Genomic DNA, 10123 nt, shown 5'->3' with positions numbered 1-10123 from the left:
CAGTAATGAAAGTGTTGTCTTTCTCTACTACCTTTGCAACAAGGACTTTTGGGTCAGAAGAAGATTCTGTTTTTAATCTAGTTTCCCAATACATTATAGTTTAAGGTTGGTAGTGTAGGGGAGAAAAGAAAAAAATCCTTCTCCTCTACCCATCCTAGGTTCTTCTGGGGCCCTGTACATTAGACTGACAAAAGACAAATGAACAAGAGAAAAACAAGCAGATGTTTATTAGCATGTGTGTCTCTCATAACAGGGGAGAATTCAGTGATGAGAATCTCAAAAGGGTGGTTAGACCTGGGGCTTATAGCATCTTCAAAATAAGAATAATGCATTTCTAGAGAAGAGACAGAACAAGGGAAAAGGGCTTTGAGTGTCTGGGGCAGCAAATTGCGGGGAGGCAAATGTATGAAGAAACTAATGGTAGATAAGGACTAGTTAGTAAGGTTTGTTAGGTGATTCCTTTAGTGTCCTCTCTGGGCAGATACTGGTCTGGAGTTTTCTCCGGTGATTAACTTTCATTTTTTCCTGGTAAAGAGGGACAGGTACGGATCTAGGTGCTGAAGGTACAGAAGTGAATAAAATAGCCAAAATTCCAACTCTCAAGGGACTTATGCTCCAATGTGAGAAAACATACAATAAAGAAGAAAACAAACAAATGAGATAACTACTAATTGTGATAAGCCCTATACAGTGAATAAAGCAGAAAGCTGTGACAGAAAGTGACTAAGGAGCTAAGAAAGGTGAGCTTCTCAAGTGCTTCTGGCCTGGCCTGGTCTTGGCAACTGAAGACTCCAGTCCTCATCCTCCCAGGGAAGAAGAGAAGCACCTTGGGGAGTGGGGGTGGATCCCTCTGTCATTTCAGCAGATGGTTGTCATCTGAGCCCTGTTGCCAGGCAACCCAGACATGCCTCAGGCAAACCTCCCAGAGAGCTTGGTACCCAGGTAAGCAAAGCCAATTGCTGCTAAGCAAGACAGCTCTCACCCAGAGCACCATGGTGTCTGGATGGTCTCGCCTAGTAGGTCCTTGAAGGAGAGAAAGCGCTCGTGAGGGGCAGAGTCCGAACTCTTGGTCCATGGAAGAAGACAAGACTGAAACATCTTTTCAAAAAGAACAATGTCGACAGCAGCAATGCTAAGCACGAGACTAAGCAAATCTTGGCCAGAAAGACTGTTCCATGTCTCCCTTGTTTACACCCTCCCTTTCAGCTGATTTAGCCCTTGTGTCCGTTTGATTATGATGTGTCTAAATGTGATTTCTTTTCATTTCCAGTTGTCCTTTATAACTCCAAAAGTTCTATTCATTTCCTTTATATAATTTCTATCTTTTGATTGCTGTTCTCTAGCCAGGTGAACCCATATCATTTTTTATGACCTAGCCTTGGAAATAATGCAGTTTTTCTTCTGCCATGAGATACTGTTCTCCTGGTTTCATTGAGTTCCCTGACCCTGGGACTGTAGGGCAGGTGTACAGTGGCCATGAATGTGAAAGCCTGATAGAGGCGGTGAGGGTGTGGGAACTGAATTGGCTGTTCAGGAAGGAGAATTTACCAGCCTCTAGGCATGGCCTCAAAACTGGATCAAGACAGTCTTTTTTAAAACTACAACACACAAGGTCATGGTCCCTGTGGTCTTATGGACTTTATCCTACAAGATATGTTCTAAGCAGCAGCCAGAGGCAGGGATCCTGCGGCATTTGAAAACACTTATAGGCTAAAAGACAAACATGTTAGTTGCTGCTGCCCAAGACGCAAAATAACAGTTGGAACGAACAATAGACCAGCCTAAAAGCTTGTGAAGAAAGACTGGGGGGGAATCAGAAAAGGGATATATCAATTATTATTAATTGTTGGGATTAAAAATCCATTAGGGTGTTCCAGTTACTATGGCTGCACAGCAAACTACCCCAAAACATCATGGATTAAAACAACATTTATTTTGCTTACAGGTCTACAACTAGAGTAAGTCTCGGTGAGCATAGTCTGTCTCTACTCTATTTGACATCACGGGGGCAAGGGCGAGAAGCTGAAGTCACCTGGAGGCTTGCTCACTTACATGTCTAGTGGTTGATGGCGGCTATGGGCTGAGCGCTCAGCTTGGGTTATTGTCTGGAACAGGAGGCCTCTCCCAATGGCTACTTGGGCTTCCTTACAACATGGTGGCTGGGCTCTCTAAGAGAGAGAGACAGGTGGAAGCTATATAACTTTTTATGACCTAGCCTTGGAAATGATGCAGTTTTTCTGCTATGCTATGTTCCTTAAGAAACTAACAAAGTCCCACCCAGTTCAAGGGGTGAGAAAGTAGACTATCTCTTGATGAGGTTTGTCAAAGTCCTGGTAGCGCATGTGGGACTAGAAACATTGCTGTGCCAGTTTTTGGACAATATAATCTACCACAGGAGAGGAGCGGAAGAAAACTGGAGACAATAGGGGGCATAGGAGAAATGAGGTAGGGGTGTCTCTTAGGCGAGAAAGTGAGTAGGGGCATGACTGGCTGCAAAGAGCCTGAGAGAAGGAGCAAGCAATCAGTGGCCTGCCCAGGGTGGAGGCTGAGATTGGAGAGGGTGGTTTCATGTCCTGCCTGACAGTTGTCATCTTCCTTTAGAGCAGTGGTTCTCAACCTTTCTAATGCCGCGACCCTTTAATACAATTCCTCATGTTGTCGTGACCCCCAACCATAAAATTATTTTCGTTGCTATTTCATAACTGTAATTTTGCTTCTGTTATGAATTATAATATAAATATCTGTGTTTTCCGATAGTCTTAGGCTCTACAGCAGCAGTTCTCAACCTGTGGGTCTCGACCGCTAGCAGGATCGCCTAAGACCATCAGAAAACACAGATATTTATATTATAATTCATAACAGAAGCAAAATTACAGTTATGAAGTAGCAACGAAAATAATTTTATGGTTGGGGGTCACCACAACATGAGGAACTGTATTAAAGGGTCGCGGCATTAGAAAGGTTGAGAACCACTGCTTTAGAGGCATCTGTGCTGTGTGCTGCTCAGGGCTGAGGATGCTGGGGTGTGGTGGGACAGCTGAAAGGTTTAACTGGAGTTGCAGGAGTCAGTGGTACTGATGCTGTACCAGATCCCAGATGGGTGCACGGCTCAGTCTTGGCTGGCAGGAAGGGCAAGTCTGAGAGCTGTCAAGGACATGGAGGGGCAGCAAATAGCATCCCTTGTGTTGATGCTGTGCTAGCGAGGGACAGAGCAGGGCGCTGACAGTGGTGAGGGAAGGGCATGGGCAGGCAGCTTATCCTCTCCGCACCCCAGTCTCTACATCTGCAAAGCGGACACCACCGGCTTCTCAAGGTAACCAGGAAGCTTACATACAATGACAGCTGTGAAACACCTGGTTCCAAACGCCATTGGGCGGTGCTCCACACAGACCCCATGATCGTTATGCTGAAGTAGCTCACGAGCATTCTTAAAGGGAAAGGGACTACGTGACAATTTGAGGCCAGGAATAGATGGAGTCCCAGGTGTCAAAATCATCTTGTGATCTTAATTCCTGGGGCACCTATGGGAAGGCAACCAAGTTTGATAGGAGATGATCCACTTCTTGATGTGAGCCTGGCGGAGCTCAGGCCGCCCACGGGCTGTCAGAGGACCTGGAGCCGGGTTTCCCAGAGAAACTAGCTCACTGCCACCGCAAGGGAGGTGCCTCTGCTTGAAGCTGAGGCTGACACACAGCCCCAGATCCGGGCTGGAAAACAGCCAGGTGCCTCGCTCTGCTCGCTCTGCAGGGCCTCCCGCATTTTCTCCAGTCTCCCCACGTGGACAAAGGGTGGCCGGGCCGCTGGGGAGCCCGCTGGTGGCCTGGCAGGGCAGCACAGTGGGGCAGGGGCACAGGAGGCCGTGCTCAAACAAACACTATGACCGTTTCAGATGCACCCACTCAAGTGCACACTCTTGGCCTTGATTCTGTGTTAAGCTGTGAGCCAAAAATGTGTCTCATCTCTAGGGGGAAATGTCTCTACAACAGCAATTGTCTGCACCTGTGCACACAACCCACCAGGCCCCACAGATCTGGGGGCTGTACAGTGGGCCTGGCAAGTAGTAGGTGCTCATCTCTGGGCCTTCTCTTCCTTTTTCCCATCCTCCTGCCCTCAGGGGCAGCTGCCAGTTCACTTATGAAGACTGCAGGCCTGGTGGGAGGGCACCAAAGATTCTTTTATTTTAATGGTCCGCTGGTTCTCTTACTCCCTCCAAAGCGCATGTCCAACTTAACTCAACAAACATTTTTTGAGCACCTACTATGAGCCAAGCTCCATGCTTACTGCCAGGACAAGCATCGAGGAGTCCTCGACCTAGAGCGTTTCTGTCCAGAACTTTCTGTGGCAGCGGAAATGTACAATATCTGTGGGGTGCACCACAGAGCCACAATGTGGCTAGTGTGACTGAGTTTTCAATTATATTTCTCTTTAATTCATTTTGATTTAAATTACCACACGCGGCCAGTGACTGCGAGAGGGAGGCAGGCAGGTGCACCAAAGCCCTGTTCCACCTTCTGCTCTGAAGTGCTCAAATAGAGGCATGGAGACCACATGCTGGGGAGCGGAGTATCCGTCCCCACCCATCGCCAGGGTGGAGAAGCCCAGCAAGCCTTGGGCAGAGGTGTGGGGACAGGAAGACTTGACTGTGAAGTCCTGAGCACACCAGGGAAACTGAGGCTGTAGGAGTGACGGAGACGCCCAAGGAGTATGATCAGAAAAAACAAGAGGGAGGCACAAGACAGAGCCTGAAGGACAGCCCCTATGCACACTCCCAGCCAGCCATCGTCCAAGCCCCACCGGCACCTGCAACATTCTGGTCCACCAGATGACATAAAGCCTTTGGTCCCCTTTGCTCAGCCAAAACGTCACCATCACAGGCTCCGTTCTCTTTGACTTGACAACTGGAGCCAACGGATTCAACCAAACTCATTCTTCCTCAAGGGTTCCTCACAAAAGCTGACACCTGCACCTGGGGCTATGGCTGCGTGCATCCCTGCCAAACCCACATGTTGAAGCTCTAACCCCCAGCACCTCAGATACTGCCTGTATTTGGAGGTAGGCCCTTTAAAGAGGTAATTAAGTTAAAATGAAGTTATTAGAGTGGGTTCTAATCTATATATATATATATATATATATATATATATATATATATGAAAGGCTAATATGCTAAGTGTCCGACCGGTCACTATGATACACACTGACCTCCAGGGGGAAGACACTCAACACAGGAGCTGCCGAGCTACAGTGAATTGGCATCGGCGGTTCTCGGGTGACACCCCTCCAAAACAAGAGAGGAAGAAACCCAATTCCTCGCAGGGCCGCATAATTCCACCTTCGGCCATGGGTTATATTGTTGCTGGGGCACTGTTGGCCCTGAATATGGTTTACTGCACACTTGCATTTGCATTCTACACCCTGTACAACAGTAACTTTGCAGAGTGCCCTCTCACACTCCGTGACCCCTCGGGGGATGTTGGAGAGCCAGTTTTGGCCCGATCCCCAACGGGAGGGACTGCAGGAGGTTCCAGGGCATATCTGGCCCATCTCACCCAGTCCCACCCCGCCGGGCACCTTCTAATTAATTTCCTTTCAGTGTGCACAAATCAGTGCACTGGGTCACTAGTCCAATATAAGAAGAGGAATTAGGAAAGAGGGACACATACAGAGGGAAGTCCATGTGAAGACACAGGGCAAAGAGGGCCACCTAAGAGCTGAGGAGAGAGGTCTCATGAAAAAAAACAAGCTGCCAACACCTTGACCTTGGACTTCCAGCCTCCAGCTCTGTGAGAAAATACATTTCTGTTGGTTAAGCCCCCAGCCTGTGGCACAGGCAGACCTTGGAGATACGGAGGGTTTGGTTCCAGACCACCATAATAAGGAGAGCATCACAATAAAGCAAATCGTAATCTTTTTTTCTGGTGGAGGGTCTTGCGTTCAATTTATAAAAAATGCCAACATCTATGAAGCACATAAAATAAGGTAAGTCTGCACTTTGTCCGAGCTGGCTGAGCAAAAACACACCTGCTTATCATTAGTGGGGTGACGGCCCTAATCAAGGCCTCTGTTCTCTCCTTACGCCAAATAGGCCATCCCCTCCTCACTGCGCAGGTCCCTGCCCCTCCCTGCTGACGCACCCACACACACCTACTCCCATCAGTGCAGGATCAGAAAGGGATTTGTTCACCCTTTGAGACTGTAGGCTCCCACTTTCGTTTTTAAAATATCTCCTGGAAGAAGGATAGACAAAACAGAGTTGGTCCTTTGGCAAAGACGCCTTCTCAAACATATTTGCGGATTGCAGTTCCCTTGGACTAAATTGCCAGGACTTAGTACCACCTGGACTCCCCCTGGGGCAGCCTGTGCATCTTTTCCTTTTAATTAAATGCAAAGAAGAAACAGAAGGAATGAGAAATTCAGCCGCTTGCACCCTCATCCCCCATGCCCCAACCCCCTACACACACACACACACACACACACACACACACACACACACACACACACTCTCTTCTCCGGGCTGTGTGCTGCCTACTCACAAGCTGTGCCCTTGGGGCCCAGGCCTGACAGCCCAGCATCTGCAGCGCCTACTTCTCTTCCAACAGGATTGCTGCTGCTTTAAAAATTTTGTTTGCAAGCCCTTGATAGGAGGAAGATGAGAGTTCCCCTGGGAAAGTACGTAGTTGGAAACCCAGGTCTCCCTGAACACTCTAACCTGATTGGGTTCCTAAGAGCTGAGTTTTGATGAGCCAGGAGAATTGACAACCAAGGTCAGCCCACCTGCGGTTGGTCCCAGGTTCAGATGTTCGGCATCAGGCACAGCAGATCGCATCCTCCCCTTGTGTTCACGGGGTCCCACATCTCACAGATATCCCAGCGGAAGGAATCAAGTGTTTTCCCAAGCTCTAACCCAGGAGCTCTGAGTAAAGCTGCAAAAGTCACCAGTGTGGTCTGTTCTGTTTCCTCCCGTGTGAAATCAGGAACATTCCATGGGAGGGACTCTTGGATGTGGCCCAGCACTGTACTGTCCCAGGGGTCCCACTCCTGGGCTGACAAGCCCAGTGACATGGTGGGAAAGAATCCCTGACGCTGGGTTCTTCGTGGTAGCTCTCACCCAGGAAAAGGGACTTTGTGCAAAGCAACAAAAAACACGCTCCTACCTCCTTCCCACTTCCAAGTGAGCACCTGCAAGGTGGGCAATCAAATAGCCAAAGGACTCCAGGAAACTGGAAACACCTGACATCTGCTTGGAAACAAACCTAAAGGGTGGAGGAAGTTGATGAATAGAAGTTAAGTTTTTTATTTTCATGAAAACTTCCATCCTCTCTGTCTCTGTACAGTTCAAACAAACTTACCTGTGATGGGCCAGTGCTGGAGAGGTGTCCCGAGGGACAGGCTGGCTAAAGCTCTCAGAGCCTTAGCTTCCATCTGTCTGATGGTGTGACCCTGGCATCTCTCTCTGGGCATTGTGAGTATCCATGGGGTGGCACCTGAATGAGCCAGTGCCGAAGTCTCATTCACTAAATGGCAGTTGCTACTATTACGGTGACTACGGCACTGTCTCGAGCCCCATGGCTTGATGAGTGTGTCTTCACGGCTCAGGAAAGAAGCCAGGGACGGTAGCAGGAGGATATCATCACTTGTGAGGTTCAAGGGCAATAATGCTCTCAGGGAGTCAGGTAAGTCTAGAGCCAAGATTACTAAGAGCAGGGCACACAGGATCAGATGATAAAGTTCAAGGTGTAAAGGATGGACACCTTGGAAGCTGAAATTCCCTCTTATTCACAGCTGGCTGCAGATACACACCAGTTCGGTAGGGGTCAGTTAGATGAGAAGCAGAGGACCAGGCTAGACCTGGGAAGGACCTCAGGGGTGCCTAGAAGAGCATCCTCTCCTACTGGGTTATCATCACCATGGAACACACAACACTACCTCTTCATGTCTCTGTAAACTCCTGAGTGGATGGAGCATGCTCATATCTGACCACCTCTTTGAGCAACAAATATTCACCCTCCTGAACCTCTCCATTTTGATTTCTAAAAAGACATTCATTAATTTTTGTGACCACAAATATACTCCAAACTATTTTCAATATATTTGTAATGATTTCAGAGAAGAAGGGAGAGGGAGAGATAAAAACATCAATGATGAGAGAGAATCATTGTCTGCCACCTGCCCGCCCCCCAATGGGGATCAAGTCTGCAACCCAGGCATGTACCCTGACCAGAATGGAACCGTGACCTCCTGGTTCACAGGTCCACGCTCAACCACTGAGCCACACCAGCCAGGATACTCCAAACTATTTTTAAAAGTCCAAGTCTTACAACAGAGTACTCAAGGTCACTACCACCAACAATTTAGAATTACTTTTTTAATTTTACAAAAGTGACTTGAACCTTAGAGCCTCCTCTTTAGCTTGAGTTTTCAGTGAGAAATTGACCTTTGCCCTATTCCATAAGGACACAGGGTCTTGCTAAACCCTAGACCACAGTCATGGTATCCAGCCATACCACTGCTGAATGCTTGACTTATCCCCCACTTTGGAGTCTCCCAGACACTTCTGCAGTGAACATTTACTTGGGCATTTGTAGACTGTCTCTAATATAAATCCCTAGAAGTAGGAGTGCTGGTAATATACATACAATGGAACATTATTCAGCCTTAAAAAGGAAGGAAATTATGCCTCATATCACAACATGGGTGAACCTTGAGGACATTATTCTTTATGAAATAAGCTAGTTGCAAACATACAAATACCATATGAATCCACTTATATAAGGCACCCAGAGTAGTCAAATTCACAGAGACGGAAAGTAGAATGGTGGTGGCCAGGGGCTGAGGACAGGACAGATGTGAGATGTCCAATGGGGACAGAGTTTCCATTTTGCAAGATAAAAAATAGTTCTGGAGGTCGGTTGCACAACAAACAACATGAATGCACTCAACTCCACTCAGCTGTATGTGCAAATAATGGCTAAGTTGCCCTAGCCGGTTTGGCTCAGTGGATAGAGCATCAGCCTGGGGACTGAAGGGTCCTGGGTTTGATTCCTGTCAAGGGCACATGCCCGGGTTTCGGGCTCAATCCCCAGTAGGAGGCATGCAGGAGGCAGCCAATCAGTGATTCTCTCTCATCATTGATGTTTCTCTCTCCTTCTCCCTTCCTCTCTGAAATTAATAAAAATATTTTTAAATGGTTAAGAAACTAAATTGTATGTGTATTTTACCACAATTAAAAATAATAATAAACAAAAAGGTGGGAATGCTAAATCCAAAGGTGAGTCCCTTTTTTAATCTGAGTAGAGACTGGAAGTGCCCTTGGGAAGGGCTGTAGTGAGTGCTCCCACTGCACTGAGGGTGCCCTTCTCCCAACGCTCCGACCCTGGCATTGTCAATCTTGTCGGCATCACAGTTTGGAAATGGCAAATGGGGACTGAGAGAGGGCAGAAATTGACACTCAACTTTCAGGGAAACAAAAAGATGTTCATCTGCTCAGCCCCTCCAGACCCTCCAAAGTGGCCTCGAAGTAACTTGGGGTTGCAGTTGTAGAACTCCGTGACACCGCCTCCGGAAACCCACAATTATTCTCATTCTCTTCCCCCATCCCACTCCTTAACCTTAAAACGATGACTCCAAATATCACAGACTGGCCTACATATTTCCCTGAAACAGCTGTCCTGCAGAATCACTAAAACTCAGGTTAAAAATAGCCTCAGTCTCTAAAAGAAGGTTGGGTCCCTGGGAACAAAGCCCTCTGGGGAATGTCCCACCTCCATCAAGGGTACCAAAAGCTGACCCAGCTTTGTCCCCAGGGCTCGTCATTGCTCATGACCACCTCTGCCTGCCCTGGAAGCAGAGCCCTGCCTGAGATTCTGTCCCATTCGTGGTCCGTCTCTGGACGACAGGAAGGGGAGGGAGAGTGATGATATCACAGCCAAGCTACAAGCTTGTGTCTCTATTTCCATTTTATAAATCCCCAAACGGGCTCAGGGACTTTTTTCCCTGTTGTCCACTTCTAACACTAAGTCAAGATTGCAGGATGTGAACAGCCCCTTCTTCACTGTGTTTTGTTTTTTTAATTTTTTAAAACAATTTCAGACAGGTATCACATTATCTCACTCATATGTGGAATCTA

This window comes from Cnephaeus nilssonii (genome assembly GCF_951640355.1).
Source record: "Cnephaeus nilssonii genome assembly, chromosome: 17".
Lineage (NCBI taxonomy): Eukaryota > Metazoa > Chordata > Mammalia > Chiroptera > Vespertilionidae > Cnephaeus > Cnephaeus nilssonii.
The sequence above is the reverse complement of the archived record's forward strand: the minus strand, read 5'-3'. Positions refer to the sequence as shown.